The sequence below is a fragment of the Thermobia domestica genome, chromosome 18 (assembly GCF_964235325.1).
Source record: "Thermobia domestica chromosome 18, izTheDome1.hap1.1, whole genome shotgun sequence".
Taxonomy (NCBI): domain Eukaryota; kingdom Metazoa; phylum Arthropoda; class Insecta; order Zygentoma; family Lepismatidae; genus Thermobia; species Thermobia domestica.
In genome coordinates this window covers 17,369,761-17,394,746 of record NC_137471.1, presented here as the reverse complement: position 1 = coordinate 17,394,746, position 24,986 = coordinate 17,369,761, and positions in this window count along the sequence as shown.

Sequence of the window (24,986 nt, the reverse complement as noted above, 5' to 3'; positions counted from 1 at the left end):
GGTGAAGAAGGTGATCGCCTACTCGTATCTGCAACAAATTCGGATTACGCCTAACTTTACTACTACACTTTGTTGGTAGAATAACTGGTGTCTGAGTTTTGTCTTCGTTTACTGATAGTCGCCATTTACGACACCATCGCAGAAAAGCTGTAATCGTAGTCTGCAAATGTATGTTAATATGTTGTATTGTTTTGCCTAATGTTAGAAAGGCTATATCGTCAGCATATTGGAACAGATAAGTATTCGGCGCTGGAGATGGCAAATCTGAAGTATACAAGATGTACAAAAGAGGCGATAAGCTAGAACCTTGCGGTACTCCCGTGTGTGGAAATACTGGATGGGATCAACATAAGCGTTTTCTTTTCTTTTTTCTTTTAGTTGCCAGCTAGCCGACGCTAGCTAGCTACTACCCGAAGAGGGTTACGCCCTCTATAGGGGAAGTGATGTTTAATATATTGTGCTGTTCAGGAAGCAGTGGTTGGGATATGGGTTGATACATAAACTTTATTGTTCAAATTGTGGTGGTCATTATGGCCTTTAACCATAATCATGAGGTAAAGGAAATACATAAACTTCAGTGAAGGAAAAGCAGAACTGTAAAATGATATGAGATGAGAAATGAAATTAAGTGCGAAACTCACTACAACACATAGGTTCTGTTAGTTGAACAAATGCAGGTTCTCTTCTCGCCTAGGGGCAGCGCTAGGCATCAATGAAGACAGAGGAGCCCTGTTAGTACAGAAGATATTACTGTGCATATGATGGCCATATGTGAGGTAGATGAGCGTCTGTAGAGTATGGTTCGTAATAGGCGGTGTCAGGGTGGTCTGGAGGTAGAGTGTAACGGTATAGAGTAAAGAGTAATGAGAGCGAAGGGAAAAGAGCAGCAGAAGGAGAGATGCTTCGGACGTGGTCTTCAAAAATTTTCTGGAGAAGTGGATGATTGTTGTGCAGGCGCTGGGTGATGTATTTGCTTCGGAGTGTTTCTAAATTATACAAGAGGTGTGGAATCGTAAGTCTGTCATAAAGATCTTGAGTGGTACTTGGTAATTTGATACGGAAACCGATTTGCAAAGCATGATGTTCCACTATGCGTAATTTCTCATAGTAGTGGATCGGAGCAGATATCCAAGCTGTAAATCCGTACGTGAGAACAGGACGGAGAAAGACCTTATATGTGTTGAGAATTGTATGAGCATTGAGTCCCCAGATAGATCCAGCAAGACGTTTCAGGAGATTGAGGCGAGAGTAAGCCTTCTTGGAGATACCTTTTAGATGTGCTGTCCAGGTTAGATGCTGATCGAAAGTGACTCCAAGATATTTGACATTGCGAGTAGGGTTAAGCAATACATCTTGCACTGTGAGGTGTAGAAGTCTTGGATTTTTGTGGACACGGGAACGATGCTTCGGAACAAGAAAGAGAATTGCCTGAGTTTTTGCAGCGTTTATTTAAACATAAGCATTTTTTTTTTGCTAGCCAAGGCTAGCTACCCGCCCGAGGGTTACGCCCTCCATGGGGAAAGAGAAGTTTGGGAATTGGGAGAAAAGGACTGGGAGATGGTCTAAGGGAATTTTCATTATTTTATTATCACTTTATTTCATAAAATTTATTATTATTCATCAGGTGGATATTGCTATCTTTGCGATAGCAATCATGAGGTAGGGGAATGTCGGTATTGTATGATTGATTGTGAGATTGGACAATACTTTCTATATGGGAGAAGAAAAGAATGAGATGACTATGAGATGAGGTGCACTAGACAACACAACACGAGGGTGATTGTTAGAGGACAGATGCAAGTTAATCTTCTCGCTTGGGGGCTACTCCAAGCATTGATGAGAGACAATGGGAAGCCCTGTTAGTAACAGAGGACTACTGTGCTGAATATGACGGTGTGATATGAGGTGGAGGATGGTCTATGAGAAAAGTACGAGTCAATGGAAGATCAGGGTGGTCGGGTGGTAGAGAGTAATGATACAGTGTGAAAAGGAGGGAAAGAGGAGAATGTGTGATGGGATGTGGAAGATCGAAGTTGGTATGAGCGTTGATAGTATCTCGGAGAAGCGGGTGATGAAGAGTGAGACGTCTCTGAAAGTACTTAAGGCGAAGTTGTTCGAGATGGAATAAGATGTGAGGAAAAGGCATTCGGTCGTATAGAATCTGAGTTGGACTGGGAAGCTTGATGCGGTATGCTATACGAAGGGCATGTCGTTCGAGAACTTTAAGTTTGTGATAATAGGAAGGGGGAGCTGCAATCCAGGCAGGATGGCCGTAAGTCAGCACTGGGCGAAGAAATACTTTGTAGGTGTTTAAAAGAAGTTTTGAATGAAGACCCCAAGTGGTACCAGTTATGCGTTTAAGTAAGTTAAGTCGACGGTATGCTTTTGCTGTAACATCCTGCAGGTGTGCTTTCCAAGAAAGGTGTCTGTCCAATGTAAGTCCCAGGTATTTGACTGTCTTAGAAAGCTGAAGACGAGTGTCGTTAACTGTGAGATTTAATAGAGATGGATTGCGGTGGACTTTGGAGCGTTTATTGGGTGGTAGGAATATTGTAGTTTGTGTTTTACTGGCATTGATCTTAAGCCTCCATTTATCACACCAGAGGATAAATGTATCTATCGCCTCCTGCAGTGCTGTGTTGAGTTGGTGAACAGTGCGACCTACGGCAAGAAAGGCAGTGTCGTCGGCGTATTGAAATAAATGAACGTTGTGAGGAAGTGGAGGCATATCTGCAACATACAGCAGGTAGAGTAGGGGAGAGAGCGAAGAACCCTGTGGTACACCGGAATGTAGGAAGATAGGATGAGATGATTGTTGATTAATGAAAACGTATGCGAGGCGTCCAGACAAGAAATTATAAATGAATCGAATGTATGCGAGGGGAAGGCGAAAATTGAGTAACTTAGAGAGAAGTCCTTTATGCCAAACTTTATCAAATGCCTTTTCCAGATCAAAAAGGACCAGGCAGGATGGTTTTGCCGTATTGTAGTGATTAGTAATGTAGTTTAGAAGACGCATGAGCTGATCGTTAATACTGAACTGTGGGCGGAATCCTGCTTGGTGGACTGGCAAGAGGTTGTACCGTGAAAGATGGAGATGAAGGCGTTGTACTATGATTTTTTCCAGAATTTTAGTGAAAACCGGGGTTAGCTGAATCGGACGGTAAGAGGATACTTGGTCGGGAGGTTTCTCTGGTTTAAGAAACATAAGAACTTTAGACGTTTTCCACTGAGCGGGTATATAGCCAGTACGAAGGATAAAAGTATAGATCAGGGCAAGAATATTTATCAGAACAGGTGGGCTTTCTTTCACATGGCGATAAGAGATGTTATCGATGCCGGGTGCTGTGTTGCGTTTGCGGGTAACTACATGCTTGATCTCGATAGGAGTGATGGGGGCAGTGAGAGCTTTGTGAGAAGAGACTGTGTGATGCACGTTTGGTTGAAGATGTGGAGACCAAAAGTTAAAGTGATCTGTAGGATGATGACGAAAATGACGTGTAGCTGACAAAGGCGTAAAGATATCCTGTAAATAGGTAGCGAAGGCATTAGCTTTATCTTGGTCTGAGTGGAGTGCTTGATTATGATGAATGAGTGGATAGGATGTTCTCGTGAATTTTCCGGTGAGGGCGTTGAAACGCTTCCAATATTTGGTAGGGTGGGATGTATCAGAAAGAGAATTGCAAGCCTTGATCCATTGTCGTAATTTATAAGCTTTAACATAGTTTGAAACTGTACGGTGGAGGGCTCGGTGATGTTGAAGAGCTTCACGGTTACCAGATCGCACATATTCTGTATAAAACTGACGGGAGCGCTGTATGAGAGTAAGATATTGTGGGGGTAGTTTATTTTTATGGGGTGAATAAGTAGATTTAGGAATGAACTGTTCGGAGGCAACTTGTATATGTTTAGTGATATGATCTAGGATAGAGTATAACTCATCTTCCGTAGTGGGAGGAACGCATTGCTGAAGAGAGTGACTTAAGTAAGTTCGATACTTCGACCAATCTGCTTTATCATAGCGGGGGATTAGTCTGGGAGGGGGTGGTGTGTTGGTGATAGAGGTAGTGGATACTCGGAGGCTGAGTTTAATTGGGACATGATTGCTTCCTATTGGATCTAAAATATCGATGTGAATACGGTGTGATAAAGAGGATGAAGTTATGGCGACGTCAGGAGTAGTATTGGATTCCGGGCGGGTGGGTTTAGGTAAAGGATGAATTATACCGGTCGTAGTTGTGACAATGAAATTTGTGAAAGTTGTCTTATCTCTATCAGAGCGGCTGTGAAAGTTAATGTCTGCTAAAATGATGTAATGACGGAAGTTGTTAGAGATGTAGTGAAAGAATGATAGTGGAATTGTGTGACCGGGACGAACATAAATGGTGGCTACTGTTACACATAATGACTTATAATATAGAGTAGTAATGAGATGTTCTGGTAGGTTTTGAATCGGAGCGGAATAAGTACGATGAGGTATATGAGGTGAAAAACCTATGGCAACGCCACCATTAGCACGGCGGGCTGGTATGGTACTATCATGGCGAAGAATGTGATATCCTGAAAGGCGGCAAGTGAGCTTGGGTGTAAGATGAGTTTCATTCAGAAGGAAAGTATTGACTTTTTCTTCTAATAGAAGTTGTTCAAACAGAATTTTATGAGTGAAAAATGAGCGGATGTTGAGGAATAAGAATATGAGAGCCATGATAATAGCCATAGTGAAGATAGATTTAGACAGCAGTTGTAAGTGGAGTTGCATGGAAATGTACGTAGGGGCCATTATATGTAGCATGGAAGTCAAGATGGAAAAGGTTGCGAGCGGCATGTTGAACATGCTGTAACATGAGTGGCCGTGCAAAAGGTTGGACGTTCTGAAGGGTCAAAGTGATGAATGCTAATAATTGATGAAGGGTGACATATTGATTGGGTTCCAGTGGTGTATCCACTGTTTGATTCTGAGCGTCGTGAGTACGTAATGGTACTACGAGCTCTGGTTTAGTCTCTTCTGGAGTAGGCCGAGATTTACATTTATAACTGTAAGTTGGATGAGATCTTTCGCGGCAAGTATTACAAGTAGGAGCTTGTTGAAGATTAGTGCAGGTGCGAGTTGGATGTGGTCCAGAGCAATAGCCGCATTTGAATTGGTTTGTGCAGCGATCAGTGGAGTGCGTATTGTATTCCTGGCATCTTTCGCATCTAAGAGGAAGTGGTGCTGGTGATCGTGACGGTTCTACACGATGTCTCTTTTTGAAGATGAATACTCCATTATCTAGTAGATCGTTGATCGTTTCTTGTGAAGTGGTCAAGATCCGGACCATGTAGGTAGGCCCCTGGTTATTCCGAATACGGATACATTTTTTGAAGGAATAGGCTTCCTCTCGTAGTTCATCTTCAATCTCTGCATCTGTTATCGACGGATCAACCCCGCGGACCACTACCGACATGGTAGGTGGTTGGCGTGGGGGTGGGCGCTGTTTCTGCTTATTGTTAGCGAGTGGAGAAAGTGTTGCGGTTTTTCCGAAGATTTCGAAGCTATGTTTATCTCGGATGGTTGTAGCAAAGTTTGGTGATGATGACTTGATGATGAAGCCGTTCCTGGTTTCTACTATTTGTGATATCTCAGAGCGTGGTCGGTATTTCAGAAGTTGTTGAAGAAGAAGTTTCGAATTCCGGTACTTCGGATCGTAATTTTGAAGAAGATAGCTATAAATGTCCGGTTTCAGCTTTGGAGGAGGCAGAGGAGGAAATTCCTCGTCAATGATGAGTCGGTCATCGTCGGAACTAGAGATGCTGTGGGCATCTGTATGGTATTTCTTGGATGGTGGCGATCTTGACGACGGTACTGGGCAGCTAAGAGGTGAGCGAGATCGATCTGGGCTTGTTTCTGCTGGAGACTTTTCCCTACGAGGCTTCCGCTTTTCCGTCTTCGTCGAGATAGTAGGTCTGGAAGCTGATGGTCCTGAAGCCTGTCCGGTATCCATAGCCAGATACCATAAGCGATGTGAAATTATACACTGCTAACTGTGAAGTGATGGAAGCGAAGCGAAACGAAGGAGTCAGAATTGATGAGCAAAGAATACACAATAATAGTGTACTTCAGCAGGCTTCCACTTGGGTGAAACCCTCGATCTCTCGTAACCGGTCGCCCGAAACTGAATTCCGATCGCCGTGCGTCCACACGTACGCAAAGAAAACAGTCTAGACTTGTTACGAAAGCTGTACTGCGCCAGCTGGTAAAGTGAACATAAGCACCTGACCTCCAACCTATAACCTCTGATTTCAAACATTTGATTTACGGTTATTTGTGATTTCACATTTAACAGAAACAAATATTTTAAACTATGTGTATTTTAAATAAATTATTTAAGTAGACTTTTTCATATAAAGTTTATTTTTAAAATTATTGTTAAAAACCTTTGTATTTTAATAAAGCTTTCCCAAAATCAATGCAAATGAATTGTGCTGCCATCTTTGGAGTTCTTTTCAACTATATGTTTGTGAGCGTTTATATGTTTGTGACCAATCCTTTCGACAATGAGATCTCGGATACTACAGGCTCTAGAAAGATGACGTTTTCACTGATCGATTGCAAATTTTATGTGAATTCTCCAGTTCTAATTGAATATTTAAAAAACATAGCCATTATTTCTTTATTACATTTTTACGGGTACACTGGAAGTGTTGAAATTAAAAAAGAAAAAACTAAAACATTATATCCTACACATTATACATTCCAACGCCACATAATTGTATACAGGGGTTGCATACCAATCGAGTGTTTGTTTCGATGATAATGATAATGAAAAACGAAGGATAATCATTTTTCCACTCTAACAGTAAGTTGAATCTTTATTGTTTGGTGTGTTTTGCCCAATAAACACCAAATATTACTGACATTATAATTAATTGTGTGTGTAATATATTTGCTTATTACATACTGCATGCAAGAAGAAAGAAAACACTGATCATATATGAATTAAAAACCCCAACCTGAAGTAGGCTCAAATCTCGCAAACGGTGCGAGATATTGAAGAAGTAATTGACAAAATCTCCTCTTTATAGTATCTGTTCCAATTTTTAACAAGACGTCTTTCACTTGTGTCTGTAAAGGAACATGTACAGATGTGAGGAATAACAAGAAGATTCATGCTCATATGTGAGTGATGCGCTGTGTAGAGAGCGCAGGTTCAGCTAGTCTATATATTAAAATGTTAAGTTTATATGTTTGTCTTCAAAGAAAAGTTTATATATTTGTCTCCAATCGTTTCGACAATGAGATCTCGGAATCCACAAGTACTAGAAACGGGCCGATTTCATTGGTCTATTACAAATTTTGTGTAGATTGTCCAGTTCTAATTGAATATTTAAAAAAAAACATGGCCGTTATTTCTTTATTATATCTTTTAGGGGTACACTGGAAGTGTTGAATTTTTTTTTAAAGTAAAGCATCATATCCTATGCGTTATACATTTCAACAAAACATAGTTGTATATGGGGTTGTATATATGCCAGGGGTTTGTTTTCTGCCCAAATGATAATGAAAAACGAAGGATAACCATTTCTCCAGGCTAAGATGAATCTTTATTGTTTGGAGTGTTTTACCCATTGAACACAGTAGTAGTGGTCCGCGTATGGCTCGCCGAGTCAGCAAAAATTTCTCGATTCTGATTGGCTGAGAGAGGTCACGTGACTTGAGGCCCCGCCCACGCGGGAAATTTAAATTTTCAGGTCACGTGGTATGGCGTCATGAGTCACCCTCATTCTCTTTTATGACCAAGATTTTTGAAATTTGTTCCCTTTTACGGGTAAGATGAGTACTTTGATACCTCATTCTGATTGGTTGACAGCTATCACATGATCTTAGACCCTGGGATATTTGAAAATTCGTTTCCTTTTACGGGTAAGATGAATGCTTTGGTACCACGATGCTGATTGGCTGATAGAGGTCACGTGATCTTAAGCCCTGGGACTTTTGAAATTTGTTCCCTTTTTACAGGTAAGATGTGTGCTTTGGTACCTCGATTCTGATTGGCTGATAGAGGTCACGTGATCTTAGGTCCTAGGATTTTTGAAAATCGTTCCCTCTTACGGATATTTTCTTTGATGAGTACTTTGGTACCACGATACTGATTGGCTGATAGAGGTCACATGATTTCAGACCCACCATACGGTAAACAGATTACATGGTATAACGTGGAGAAATCTCTCACTGATTTGTTTCCGTTTACAGGTAAGATGAGTGCTTTGGTACCTCGATTTTGATTCGTGTATAGAAGTTACATGATCTTAGCCCCCCCCAGTCCATGAGGAATATTCAATTTTTGTTTAGGTTACGTGATATGACGTCATGAGATAAGTCGATCCATCCTAGACCGGGATTTTAGAATTTTGTTCCCTTTTTATGGTTATCCTTAAAGTTCACATGGAGGGTTCAACCCTCTCCTTAAATAACTTTTTTTTTGTATCATGATATTGTACTAAAGTTTACATTAAATATTATCGTTCTCTTTGACAGATAAGATGATTACCAACTTTCTTACCTTGATGGAGAGACAGCTTGCCTTATATGTTTACGTATGGAGATCCTGTCCTGGAATTAGTACCCTATGTCTGTGAAAGGAACAATGGTGAAAGAGGGGTCCATCATTGTCGCTTGTAGATTTCTTATAACACATTGTTGTGAGTTTAAGCGATTTTTTTAAACGCTCAGTAAGCGCTTCATTAATGGAAACAGTGTTGCCAGATTTTTCTTACCGAAACTGCTCCGATTCTTTTCGAAACGGTTCCGCAGAGTACAAGAAATTTTAAACTAAAATTTTTTCGAACTAAAAAAATTTCAAAACTAAAAATTTTTCGAACTAAAAAAATTTCAAAATTAAAAATTTTTCGAACTAAAAAAATTTGTAACTAAAAATTTTTCGAACCAAAAAATTGAAACAAAAAATTTTTCGAACTAAAAATTTGAAACAAAAATTTCAAAAAAATTTCCAACTAAAAATTTAAACAAATTTTTCGAACAAAAAATTTTACACTAAAAACTTTCGAACTAAATTTTCAAATCAAAAAAATTTCAAACCCCAAAAAAATTTCGAACTAAAAATATTTAAACAAAAATTTTTCGAACGAAAAAAATATTTTAAACTAAAAACTTAAATTTTGAACTAAACCAATTTTTATAAACAAGTTTCGAACTAAAGGTGTAAATCACATCTAAAAATTTTCAAATCAAACTTTTTTATCGAACTAGAAATTTAAACCGTTTAAGAAAAAATCCTAAGAAATGTTTCTCCAGGAATCGAACTCAGGTCTTTCAAACCAAAGACGTGTATCCTAACCGCTTAGCTATGAATGAATTCGGTTTTAATCGCGCTTGGTGGGTTTCGAACCATGGTCCTTGAAAAGGATACACTTTTAAGAAAATAAATCTGCCAGTGTAACGTGAATTAAAATAAAAGGCTGATAGACTTCTTTGTGTGTTGACATAGAAGCACATATGATTGAAAATGCGAACGTCAGCGGATCGTATTACTTTAGTTTTACTACGAACGTGTCAGCATGATTCATGAAAAGGAAACATTGACATTTTCTTACGGAATATGAGGAAAATGAAATGTCGTCACAATTTACGACAAGTAGTGACATGATCCTGGCAGAAAGCATTTTGGGATGATGTCATGATCGGAATTGCGATACTAGATGTTGTAACTATTGAGAAACGTGAATGACGTCACGATCGATTGTTACACATCGTTTTGGTTCGTGATTCATGACAAAAGCAGCGAGCGTTTTGATTGGTTCGTTGTGATGTCATTTTATAAATTTCCTCGTTTCTGATTGGCTGACGGTGACGTCGTTTTCATAGCGACCTAAATAAAAATCTAAATTTCATTTTTCAAATCCTACACCGCTCTCAACTATCGAATGAGAAGGTCTACTTTTTTTTAGAAGTGTCTTCATTGCGCCGACTTTTCGTTCATTGAATTTGAGGTAAGTTCAGTGAGATTTTATTTTTCACACAAGATTCGAAAATCATTTTTATTTTATATTTGTGGGGGTGGATCACTCATACAATGTTTTACTTTTAGTACGAAATATTTAGACTATGAAGGAATTAGTGGAATGGGAAAGTGGGAGTACGAATCAGGAACCCCCACACATTAAAACTAAGCACGATAAATGATATGGTTTAGCGTCCCTTCAGCGAGCGCCCGTCGGGAATTGAACCATGACCAGAAAATGTGTATGCTTAGTTTTGAAAAGAATGCATTACAAAATTTCAGAAACTATGCCTGAGAATAATATTGTTCGATACCCATTGAAAGCATTATTTTAGTTTAGCGTCCCCTTCAGCTTAACGTGATATTCGAGCAATCACACGGGATTGAACCTGGGCCAGAGGTGTGTACGTCAACTATTTAGCTTAGTTTTGAAAGAATGTATGATAACGCATGAGGATATTAAATTTCAGAAAAGGCTTGACAGCGATCCGATGTGAAAAGCAAACCCACTGAGGATTGAACCAGGGCCTTCCACGTTAGAAGCATGTACGCTAACCACTTAGCCACGATTAAAAAAAAGATTGCATGAATATTTGGTTAAAAGATTTACGCTATACAGATTTTGTTTTGACAATTACGTATGCGTAACGTTGATGTTTGATGAATCTCTTCAACTTGCAAGCGCATCATTTAAAGGTCGTTGTGAGCGGAAAAAATGCTTACGCGTACTTTATCACATCTCAGTACTGTTAAAACATTCATTCATTTCATGCATTCTTTTTATCATTATAGAATGGTAGGTCAGTTACATGCTGATGTAATGGTCTCGAGTATGACAGCAATAAAACACACATTTCAGTAACATAATTATTTTTTAAAAACTTTGATTTCTAGTACACGTGCTTTAATAATGAGATTCTGAACGCCACCGCCAGGGAATCAAACTCAGGACCTTTACATGAATTACTTAGTTAAGAATTTATCATGAATGTTATGATTTCCTGTTTATCAGGTGATTAAGATTTTTCTTTCTTCTTTTCTTTTCTTTTGTAGTAAATTCACGCTGCTCAATTCCTTTTTTCCCATTACATATTTTATCGTACCTGTTTGTTTGTTTTTTCCTGTTTTTAACCATGGCCGAATCGGGTTTTACTGTTTGTAATGAAATCACTCGTCATTATAGACGATTTAACATTGAGGGCAGAATGCTCGAAATTCAATTTAATGCACCACCCGTAGGAACCGATATTATCCAATACGTGCATAATAGTTTCCAAGCAATGCTAGACCATTTATCAGCCAATGTCGACGATGAGGCGATGGTTGGTTTATCGGTAATATCACCACGCAATACCAATAAGCCATTTTGGGTGAGTTTTCGCCAAGCCCGAAACCTAACACTGGAAACAATGTGGGCCTCCTTTGAAAGAGTTTTACAAAGTAACAATGCATTTCTCCTGCACGAGCCATTCACCGTTCATTTTCATCGTGTGGATATTCCAAGAGGATACGGCGGCGGTTTGCGGCAAGGAGTGCTTCAAAATGAAGAATTATTACGTTGCAAACGAGGGATTGTACGTGTAAGAAATCAAGATTCAAGGTGTCTGGCGTACGCCCTTGTCATTGCTATTGGCCTGAGAAAATACAAGAATGTAGATATGAAACGACATAAGCAATATAAAAATCAGAGAAAATGTGTTGTGGACGATGAAGTGGATGCGTTATGTGCAAATGCAGGAGTGAATTTGGATCATGGTGCCAGTGTAAATGAAATTCGACAATTCCAGGCATACCTCAAAGAATATAAAATTACTGTGTATACCAGTTTCACAGGCCATGATATCATGTACGAGGGGCCCAACGATGAAAATCGCACTCCCATAAATTTGATTTGTTTGGCTGGCCATTTTGACATCATCCAATCCTTAACTGCTTGTTTTGCAACCAAGTTCTACTGTGAAGCGTGCCATAAAAAATACAGTGAACGTAACAGACATGTGAAAAATTGTCCTGTAACGTGCTCCAAATGCTTACAGAGACCTCTATGCGACAAGAATCAAACGCTAGTGCTGTGCAACGACTGCAATCGTCAATTTTACGGCGAAAAATGTTTTAATAACCTCGTAATATTGTATATCATCGTGGGGAACCTGTATGCAAAATGGTGAAGCAATGTACTAAATGTTACAGAGTATATTCCTTTGTGCATACTGGACAACGCATTCATGATTGTAATGAGATCTTTTGCAATGTTTGTAAGAAGATTGTTCCAGGATCACATCAATGTTTTATGCTTCCTGATCGCCAATGTTTGAAACCTGGTGTTCCTTCACTCATGCACGCAAAGAAAGCCTTATTGATTTTCTATGATATAGAATCTATGCAGGACACGAATATTGGCGATAATACGTATGTACACGTTCCAAATTTATTGGTTGCACAACAAGTATGTTACGCATGTGTTGAAAACGATAATATCCAGCAGTCTTGTAGTACGTGTGGTCAGCGCCAGCATATTTTCCAAGGAGACGATCCAGTTTATGATTTTCTCCAGTACTTGCGGGAACGTCGTCCCAATATAAATAGGATTTTCTGTCTCTCTCATAACTCGAAGGGCTACGATGGACATTTTATTCTAAAGACCATGGTAGAACAATGCCAATGGAGACCTGACGTCATATTAAATGGGACCAAGATATTGAGTTTAACGTTGAATAATCTGACGTTCATTGACTCGTTGAACTTCCTACCTATGGCATTAAGCAAATTGTCCAAAGCGTTCAATTTACCCGCAACCAAAGGCTACTTCCCGCATTTCTTCAACACCAAGGAGAATCAATCATATATTGGACCACTTCCAGAAACGAAGTATTATGGTGCAGATGAAATGGCCGTCGAAGACAGGAACAAGTTCATGCAGTGGTACAACGATCATCGTAATGACACGTTTGATTTCCAGAAAGAAATTCTCAAGTATTGTATTCAAGATGTCAATGTACTGCGACAAGCATGTGTTTCGTTTATGACGTCATTTGAAACAGAAACCAAAGTGAATCCCTTCTTGGAGACGATCACGATTGCCAGTGCTTCCAATTTAGTATTCCGCCGGAATTTCCTCAAACCCAACACCATTGGAATTCTACCGGCACATGGCTATCGATGGAGAAGTACGCAATCGATCGCTGCAATGCAATGGTTGGCCTACATTGAAAAAACCGAAGGAAAGCAAATCTTACAGGCGGCCCGACAAAAAGAAGTGTTTATTGCGGGATTCCATGTTGATGGCTACTACCAAGATCCTGAGACGTTAGAGGAGCACGTCTACGAGCATGCCGGCTGCTTTTATCACGGATGTAAAGTATGTATTACTACAGGCCGTAATCAGCCCATCTACGGCAATCCAGAAGACACCATGGAATTCCGTTATGAACGAACGCAACGAAAAAATGCAAGACTGCATGAATTGGGGTACATTGTACATGAAATGTGGGAGTGCGAATTTAAACAGTTCTTGAAACAAAATCCAACAATGGCGACGTATCTGAAAAATCACCCGTACATGAACCGCAGACCAATAAATCCAAGAGATAGCTTTTTTGGAGGAAGGACCAATTGCGTGAAATTGTACCACCAAGTCGACGAAAAAGCAGGAGAAGTAATAAAATATTTCGATATTGTTTCACTTTATCCTTACATAAATAAGTGTGCTAAATACCCTGTAGGTCATCCTAGAATTTATCTACAGGGTGATGAAAATATACCACCAATAAATAAAGTCAATGGTCTGATCAAAATGACGATATTGCCAAGTCGCCATCTTTATCATGGTCTCCTGCCTTACCGATGCAACAAGAAACTACTGTTTCCACTGTGTGCTGCGTGTGCCGAAGAAATGAACCCAGACCCTACAGCAACGTGTACGCACAACGATCAGGAGCGATGCCTCACTGGAACTTGGGTATCATATGAAATACAGAAAGCAATAGAATTAGGATATCAACCGGTGGAGATCTTTGAAATTTGGGATTATGACATTGAACAATATGATCCCATCACGAAAACAGGTGGCTTGTTCACGGAATATATCAATACGTTTTTGAAATCGAAAATGGAAGCTTCTGGCTGGCCCAGTTCCTGTGTGCCCGAAGAAGACAAATCAAAATTTATACAAACCGTCCTGGAGCGTGAAGGTATTGCATTGGATCCGACCAAAATTGAAAATAATCCTGCACGAAGAAGTTTATCTAAGCTTTGTGTTAACGCATTATGGGGAAAGCTTTCTCAGCGTACAAACTTTAGCCAGACCACAATTATTGATCGGCCGGAAGAATTTTATGAAAAACTCACTTCCCCCGACATTAAACTCCATCAAATTGTACCCATCAATGATACGATGTTATATGCGTTCTGGGAGTACAATGAACATGTGACTGTTCAAAACCGAAACACCAATGTCGTGTTAGGTGCATTTACAACATGTCAGGCACGTCTGGAACTGTACAAGTACCTGGAAATGTTGCAGGAACGTGTTTTATATTTCGACACGGATTCTGTGATATTTACAGAAAAGCCTGGGGAGCCAACCATTGAACCTTCAACGTACTTGGGATGCTTATCGGATGAGATGGAGTCTTACGGCCAACGAACGTACATCAAGACATTTGTCAGTGGAGGACCAAAAAATTACAGCTTAGAAATATACAATCCAGACACCAACATCACCAGCTACATATGTAAAATTAGAGGATTTACATTAAACTACAATGCAGGACAGCAATTAAATTTCAACACGCTAAAAGAAATGATTACAAATCAATGCCGTGGACAAGTCACTATTACCATCCCTCATAAAATATGCAGGACCAAAGACCATACCATCGTCACACGCAAAGAAGAAAAAATGTACAGCATCCAGTACACAAAACGTCGATTTAAAGAACTCAATTCCTATGATACGGTTCCGTACGGGTACGTTAAAAAACAGAAGTTGGAACTGGAAAAAGAAGAAGATGAAGAAAAAACTGTAAACACCCAATGAGGCCTCCATTTCTTTTTTCCTTTTCCTTTTTTTTATCTCCTTAACCACAAAGCAGCAACACCCAGAAAAAATGAAGTACCCAGAAGAGTTCATAAACCACCAATACCATCAGTGGAAGAAATGTAGTTATCTCGTATCCAAGGGGGAATCTTGACCATAAAGCACCAACACCAAGAAAAATGCAGTACCCAGAAGAGTTCGTAAACCACCATCAGTGAAAAAAAAAAATGCAGTCATCTCGTACCCGAGGAGGAAGATGAAACTAAACAGATCCATCATTTACGAGTAAGTTTTATTTCTCTCTTATCAATATTGACTCGTTTTTATTGTTTCAGAAAAAAAATAAATTCATAAAGTAATCCGTTGTTTCTTCTTTTTCTTTACAGGATACGTCTACAACATTCGAAGATGATGACACGTGCAACATATTCATTAATTAGATCCTGTATTTATTATGTTAATCACCTTGTATGAGAAAAGCACATACCTTTCGTTAAAATACAACAAGTTGAAAAAAAATGTGTTTTATTATTTCTTGAAACCTTGAACACATGTTTCCAAATCATGGTAATCTTGAAAATTTAAGGTGGAAAATATATCCAAAATTTGGTTTACATGATTTTGTTCGAAAAATTAATTAAAGAATTTTTAGTGTCCAAAATTTGGTTTTTAATCTAGTTCAAAAAATTGATTTGAAAATTTTCAAATGTGGTTTACATCTTTAGTTCGAAACTTGTTTTTAAAAATTGGTTCGAAATTTTTTAAAAAAAAATTTTTAGTTCGAAAAATTTTGATTTGAAAATTTAGTTCGAAAGTTTTTAGTTTAAAATATTTTTTTCGTTCGAAAAATTTTTGTTTAAATTTTTTTAGTTCGAAATTTTTTGGGGTTCGAAATTTTTTGATTTGAAAATTTAGTTCGAAAGTTTTTAGTTTAAATTTTTTTGTTCGAAATTTTTTCGAAATTTTTGTTTCAAATTTTTAGTTACAAATTTTTTAGTTCGAAAAATTTTTAATTTTGAAATTTTTTTAGTTCGAAAAATTTTTAGTTTTGAAATCCTTTTAGTTCGAAAAAATTTTAGTTTAAAATTTCTTGTACTCTGCGGAACCGTTTCGAAAAGAATCGGAGCAGTTTCGGTAAGAAAAATCTGGCAACACTGATTCCATTAATGAAGCGCTTACTGAGCGTTTAAAAAAATCGCTTAAACTCACAACAATGTGTTATAAGAAATCTACAAGCGACAATGATGGACCCCTCTTTCACCATTGTTCCTTTCACAGACTTAGGGTACTAATTCCAGGACAGGATCTCCATACGTAAACATATAAGGCAAGCTGTCTCTCCATCAAGGTAAGAAAGTTGGTAATCATCTTATCTGTCAAAGAGAACGATAATATTTAATGTAAACTTTAGTACAATATCATGATACAAAAAAAAAAAGTTATTTAAGGAGAGGGTTGAACCCTCCATGTGAACTTTAAGGATAACCATAAAAAGGGAACAAAATTCTAAAATCCCGGTCTAGGATGGATCGACTGATCTCATGACGTCATATCACGTAACCTAAACAAAAATTGAATTTTCCTCATGGACTGGGGGGGCTAAGATCATGTAACTTCTATACACGAATCAAAATCGAGGTACCAAAGCACTCATCTTACCTGTAAACGGAAACAAATCAGTGAGAGATTTCTCCACGTTATACCATGTAATCTGTTTACCGTATGGTGGGTCTGAAATCATGTGACATCTATCAGCCAATCAGTATCGTGGTACCAAAGTACTCATCAAAGAAAATATCCGTAAGAGGGAACGATTTTCAAAAATCCTAGGACCTAAGATCACGTGACCTCTATCAGCCAATCAGAATCGAGGTACCAAAGCACACATCTTACCTGTAAAAAGGGAACAAATTTCAAAAGTCCCAGGGCTTAAGATCACGTGACCTCTATCAGCCAATCAGCATCGTGGTACCAAAGCATTCATCTTACCCGTAAAAGGAAACGAATTTTCAAATATCCCAGGGTCTAAGATCATGTGATAGCTGTCAACCAATCAGAATGAGGTATCAAAGTACTCATCTTACCCGTAAAAGGGAACAAATTTCAAAAATCTTGGTCATAAAAGAGAATGAGGGTGACTCATGACGCCATACCACGTGACCTGAAAATTTAAATTTCCCGCGTGGGCGGGGCCTCAAGTCACGTGACCTCTCTCAGCCAATCAGAATCGAGAAATTTTTGCTGACTCGGCGAGCCATACGCGGACCACTACTACTAACACCGTATATCAATGACATTATAATTAATTGTAAATATAATGTATTTGCGTATTACATACTACATGCAGATGCAAGAAGATAGAAAACGCTGATCATACATGAATTAGAAACTCTAACCGGAAGTAGGTTCAAATCTTGCAAACGGTGTGAGATATTGAAAAAAATAATTGAAAAAAATCTCCCCTTTATAGTATCCCTTGCCGATTTTTATCAAGACGTCTTTCATTTGTGTCTGTAAAGGGACATGTACAGATGTTGTGAGGAACGACAAGGAGATTCATGCTCATATGTGAATGATGCGCTGTGTAGAGAACGCAGGTTCAGCAAGTTGTTATTAAAATTACAGAGTAAAGATCTCATTATAAACAAAATAAACATGTTTTTGGACAATAAGGAAAAATTACATACAAACATGAATAATGAATTCAACCAAAAATCAGTCCGTGTAAGAAATGTTTACAGAAACGAAACTATCTCGCAACATGCATATTTGAAAATAAAACGGTGGAAGTTGTGCAATCAGGTACAATAAAAGTCACAAAATTCGTTTCTGAAATTAATTATTTTCAAAAGTCTCTGGTGCCCAGACATTGGCGATGGCTATTTAAAAGTTGTGGTTATGATTTAGGGCATACTGGGTATAAGTGATGAAATTATCGTGTCACAAAAAAATGACAAAAAAATGTGTAGGAATTCTAGGTAAACATTTTTCCTAGAGTTTTTCTGGCACCATTTATCGCGATACTTGCGGGATTCTGTTTCGAGACTTCTGAGCTTCCTCACTTAACACCTCTAATTGGGAAAGGAACTACGGGTATACTAAATCCTCCAGCGATTTACCATGTGCACGAAGACTTATCTAAGGCTAGTTTTAGACGGAAGCATTTATCGTAGCATTTCTCGTAGCAAAAATCGTATCATTGATATCCTACCGTGTAAAGTAGCAAATGCTATAGCATTTCCCATGCCATGGCATATTCTATGGCATTTATTGTCTATAGAACCTGCTCTATTTCGTAGCATTTCCCCCAGCATATCTGGTCCGATTGCAGCACCGTGGTGTGTTAAAAAGAAGCGAAAGATTTTGTGCCAAATATCCAAGCTCTTTGTTTTGTGTGGGAAATTGAATTGTAGTAAAGAAAAATGAGTTGGAGTAGGGATGCTCTTTGCCCACATACTTCTTTGTGATTTTCGTTTTTTAACATGACCGGCGAGAACTGTTGTTACAATTAGTATAGCTTTAGCTACCTCACGCTTAATTTCGGAGTTATAATTGCGCTCTTCTAGAGTGATTTGTTTGCTACGTCATCGAAATGCTACCGTTTAAAAGCACCATATACTTTAGATGCCATAGAATATTATATGAAATTTTTGACAGCACATCTGCTACGTCTAAAACTAGCCTAAGTGGCAAGATGACAGGGCATAACGGGACTAGCAATCAGTCTCTGTGAGTATTGAGCGTTTGCCCAGACTCATTGAAGCTCGTTTCGTTTGCCAGGTAGTAGGTAGTAGCAGCTAATTTTAACAAAAAATCATTAATTGAGAGACCACAGAAAATATTAAAATGAAAATGAAACCTTGGACTTGCTAAGAAAATTTTAAAAGTCTACAAATATATATCAAAGCATTGATTTTGAATACAATGTTGTAAAAACTCCGCCAGTGCGCATGCGAAGTGCCTCAGAGGCCTGCTATTGGCCTTAAAGGATTGCTATTGTTCTTATCAACAATATCAAAATTTAGCATTTCATAACTATCAACATACCTACGAGTAACAGGTCAGTCATACAACCACACACGAAAAGCATTTTTACAAGAACGCGCAATTATCCATTTTCGATAGGTGTTTTCTCATGAACAAGTGATGCCAGGATGAAAAGCAGTTCTGTTCTATGTAGAGTGGACATTCCCCTACTAAAAGACTATAGACGTTCATTCCAGTAATAGAGTTCATTTTTGGGGTTTTGTGCAGCTTTTTTTGCTATTTCGACCACTGCGCGGCGTTATATTGGCGAAACTGTTACACGAATATTATTAATATATACTAGCAAACCCGCACGTCCTGCGCAAGTACAGGACACTATTGTTGTGTGAATGATTGAATTTTTATATATTAATCTCCCCTCCTCCCCCCTAGGTTCTACCGTCAAAGTGAAAATATTTTTTTAAAAAAACTTTCCAGGCTCGAACGTCATCTATGCAGAAAATTTGATCGAGATTGTCAAGTGGTTCAAGAGTTATTAAGTTTTATTCAATTTCATATATTTTCTCTCCTCTCCTCCCCTCCATTCCCCTAAGCTCTACCATCAAAATGAAATAATAAAAAAAAACTTTCCTGTTTCAAACTTCATCTATGTTGAAATTTTGATTGAGATCGATTGGGTGGTTCAAGAGTTATTAATTCACGAACATGGTCACTTTTATTTTTATATTTATCGATTATATATATATATATATATATATATATATATATATATATATATATATATATATATATATATATATATCCCTCCTCTCCATCCCTTAGGTTATTCCGTCAAAGTGAATGCTAAAATCCATCCCAGGCACGAACGTCATCTATGTTGAAAATTTGATCGAGATTGGTCTTTTGGTTCAAGAGTTATTAAGTTTTATTTATTTTTCAATAATTCCCCCTCTCCTAAGTTCTATGTCAAAGTGAATAGCTAAAAACACTTCCAGGCCAAGACTGCATCTACGTCAAAAATCTGGTCGTGATCGGTCGGGTGGTTCAAGAGATTAAAAGTCACAAACATAATCACTATCAATTTGGATCTGAAGTTTTTTGTTCACAGACACCGCTATAGATATTTGATCCTTTGATCACTTTTGTCGTATGAATAATGTGGAATACTTTCAAAGGCTGTAATGAATATGATACATAAACAAACAAATAATAACAAAAAAATACACAAACCCATCATCAACAGATAAATGACAAGATACTATATCAGATTAACCTTTTTATGTCTTTGTCGTACTCTTCCCATCTCTAAAGTTCATGAAATTATGTTTATTTCTAGTGTTTTTAAACACAGAATATGTAAAATCTTTTAGAGAGTTGTTTAATTGAGATTAATCCACTGATTTTTTTATCACTTAAGTTTCTTCTTCATTTATTATTTTCTTATCACTCAAGTTTCTTCTCCTTCATTTATTATTTTCTTATCACTCAAGTTTCTTCTCCTTCATTTATTATTTTCTTATCACTCAAGTTTCTTCTCCTTCATTTATTATTTTCTTATCACTCAAGTTTCTTCTCCTTCATTTATTATTTTCTTATCACTCAAGTTTCTTCTCCTTCATTTATTATTTTCTTATCACTCAAGTTTCTTCTCCTTCATTTATTATTTTCTTATCACTCAAGTTTCTTCTCCTTCATTTATTATTTTCTTATCACTCAAGTTTCTTCTTCATTTATTATTTTCATTTCTATGATTTCTCTGTTCTCAAACATTAGATGCTCTGGGGATTGATGTTATCTCCGACAGAACACATTTCATTATTTAAAAGTTCTAGTTTACTAAGTGAGGATTTAAAGCGTCATGTCATGTTAGGTTTTCTTTTTTGATTAATTAATTAATTTTCTTTATGTTTGGAAACATTGTAAACTCCCTGCCTTATTTGATTTTACAAATAAGATTGGCACTTATTACAGTTATTTTTTTCAATGTCTTAAATACATTGAACTTTCAACATCACGACTAAAAATGTCTGCAACTTTATCGCAAGGGCCACGAGATTTTCGCACTAACAATTTGAAAATTTCGTGTTTTGTCGCATTTTCCAAATAAAGTTTCGCATTTTGTAGCTCTTGGTGGAAAAGATATTCCCTGACATTTTTACAATTATTCCTATTATTCATAGATCACTACAGAAATAAGCCATTGATTACCTAAGAATAAAATACATTGAATATTTCACTTGACATTGTAAATTGCACTTATATAAAAATCAAACTGAAGGAAAATCAGTAACTAAACTTACTATGAGTAGGAAAGTTTTGCTGTCTTCTGAAAACATATAGGCACATGTTACATTTAAGCATTAAACATAAACATGTTACATGTTTCCACATTTTTCTCCTTCATTGTTATGCGTTTTTTACTTATCACCAGCCCATGCCATTGGCTAGCTAATTTATCTATCATATTATATCCTCATTGAAGAGGCTTTAATGTATAATGGGCTTATATAAATGAGTACAGAACGAGAGTACATAGTACATAGTACATTGATGTTTTCCTTTCAAAGTTTGGGAGGGGTACAACCGATTTTCATGTTACATATACGGTACAATAACTTTTTTCACACTTTGAACCTTAAGGCGGATCTTTATACAAGCGTCTGTTGCGTTCTTTGCTTGCTTGCGATATGATTGAATAGCCAATTGAGAAAGTTGTTTAAGTACCGTCCTACGTGTAACACAACTTTCTGTTGGCTACACATAGAAATCACAAGCAACGAACGCAACGGATGCTTGCATGAAAATCCGCCCTTAGTGTTTGTGACCGTGATTCATACATAGTCTAATATCATTAATGAAATATGATTAGTTGATCCTTCTCTAGTCTAATATCATTAGTGAAATGTGATTAGTTGATCCTTCTCTAGTCTAATATCATTAGTGAAATGTGATTAGTTGATCCTTCTCTAGTCTAATATCATTAGTGAAATGTGATTAGTTGATCCTTCTCTAGTCTAATATCATTAGTGAAATGTGATTAGTTGATCCTTCTCTAGTCTAATATCATTAATGAAATGTGATTAGTTGATCCTTCTCTAGTCTAATATCATTAATGAAATATGATTAGTTGATCCTTCTCTAGTCTAATATCATTAGTGAAATGTGATTAGTTGATCCTTCTCTAGTCTAATATCATTAGTGAAATGTGATTAGTTGATCCTTCTCTAGTCTAATATCATTAGTGAAATGTGATTGCTTGATCCTTTTCTCAAACTCGTTAAGTGTTGGACTTTTAACCTGATAGGTTAATTATTTTAATATATCGATATACCTCTACAATTTCATACTTTGAAATTTAGCATGGTAGTTATATCTCATATTCTAAGGTCGCTGATGAAAAATCATAGGACTTGAAACCTGATCGTTAATTAATAAAACCGATTTATGTGTAACAACAATCATTTCATACTTTGAACTTCTAGTCTAAGGCTATTAGTAGAAGACTGTCCTTGGTGCACTTTAATTGGATGATCACTTTTAAATTTTAATTTAAAAATAATTATAAGTGTATGGAAACTATTGTTAATTTTTCGATCATGTTTTATTATTATTGTTATTATTATTATTATTATTATTATTATTATTATTATTATTTTGTTTAAACACTTGTTTAAATTTTTTTAAGTTTGAAAGATTTTGCAGGCATTTAATTTTTTTTTAAATTTTTAATTAAAATTTTGCTCTTCGATGGTTCAGTTTGAAAATATTGCATGAAAAAAAATGAACAACAATTTGGAACTAAAAATTTTGAACAAAAAGTTTAAAAACAAAAGTTTTGAACGCGAGCAAAACTTTCAAACTTGACAAATTGTAAACAAAAATGTTCAAACAAAAAGAATGTAAAACAATGATCCAAAGATTACCAAAAACTTTCTTTCATAAACTTTTTAAAAAATGTTAAATAAAAATTTGACAAGTGATCATCAAATCAAATTGCACGAAGGGTAGCCATTAGAAGCTTTAGAATATGAGTTATGACTAAATTCAGTGTGAAATGGTTGAGTTGCACATCAATTGCATTAATAATTAACTGTCAGGTTTTGAGTCCTAAGACTTTTCATCAAATAATTCTAAGGTTGAAAAATATTGAAAGTACAAATTTTTAAAAAGTGATCTAAAAATGTTTTAAATGTTTTCGAAAACTTAAAAAAAAATTAAAGTTTGAAAAGTGATCGGGTAATCACATTACACCAAGGATAGACAACTTTCCACTAATGATTTTAGAGTGAGAGTTGTGATAAAGTTTAAAGTGTAAAATTGATCTTGCATATCAATCGATTTTAATAATTAACTATCAGATTTCAAGTCCTAATTTTTTCACCAATGATTCTTAACTAAAACCCTAAGTTTAAACAAAACCTCTCACTAAAAATTAAAAAATCAAACAGCGGTTGACAATTTTTTTGAACTTTAAGCAAAAATTTGGAACTTTTTGAAAAATTTTAAACAAAAATTTAAAAGTGATTAGGCAATCAGATTACACTAAATATAAGTTTCCACTAATGAAATTAGACTATGAGTCATAACTGAAGTTCAAATGGCAAATTTGTTGTTGCATATCAATCGATTTCAATTATCTGTTATGTTTCAAGTTCTATTTTTTTTTCACTAATGATCTAAGACTATGAGCCGTAACTACAATCCTAAGATTCAAAGTGTCAAATTGTAGATATGTATAGATGTATTTCATCTAACCATAGACCGAAATAATTAAATTCTAATACTCTTTGGATGTTTTCTTATCTATTTTAATAAGCGGATTCCTTTTCAGCTTACCACCTAATATATATGTTTTACTAGTTGATATTTTTAACTTGTTCTAATCGCATATTTTTCAAGCCCGACCCTAGCCATAGGGACTAAATACACGTTTCTGATTGAATAGAAGAAAATTGTCATTTTGTGTGTTTATAAAAATAAAAAGATAATTATATTTGGGTTCCATTTCTGAAGAGCATGAGGCATTTTTTCAAGCGCTACCCTAAAGAAATATGCATTTTGGTCACAAGCAAGCGGGTGAGGTTCGAAATTGGGCCACTCGCCCAGATAGCAAAAATGACTTGCAACAAACTTGCAGCACATTTGCAGTTCAAGTCTTGCAAACTTGCAGCAGACTTGTGATGCAAGTCTGCAAGTTTGATGCAAATTTAATGCAACCTTCCTAGTTGACGCTCTTCGAACTTACAGCATGCCTGCAGTGCAAGTGTATGGCAAGTTTGTATAGCAAGTTTCTGCAAGGGGTTTGCTTGCACAGCAAGCTTACTGCAATTTTCCACTTGCACTGCAAGTGCACAGCAAGTCGGCAACAAGTTAGTGCAGGTTTGACGCAAGTCTCTGCAAGGATACCACTTGCACAGCAAGTTTGCAGTAAGTCTTCTGCAAGTATATACTTGCATTACAAGTCTACAGCAAGTGAGTGTAGTAAGTCTTCTGCAGGTATATACTTGCATTGCATTACATGCCTTTTACAAACCGAACATTTACTGTATCAAACAATCACACAGTATATTTTTCTCATCAACTTTGTCAAACAATACACATTTAAAATATAAATTATCTCTACATACTGGATACTTACGTAATTATTATAATTATCCACTTGTTTTAATGCTTCACACACTTCGCTCCTACTACAAATGGCGGCCTGGCAAGGAGATTTCTAAGATTAGACTTTTGTGCCACCTGTTGGTAGAAACTAGAACTGACACACTTGCTACAAAGTTGCAGCAAGTCTCCGAGGCAAGTAAAATCTAGCAAGTGAAAATCAAATTCGACATTTGTGGGTAACTCTTTCAAAACGCCTGCAGCAGGTGTACAGTGCACGCACGGAAAGTCTAGCAAGTTAAAATCAAATATGGTGAAAGACTTGCTGCAAACCAACATGCCATTAGGGTCGAGTGTGA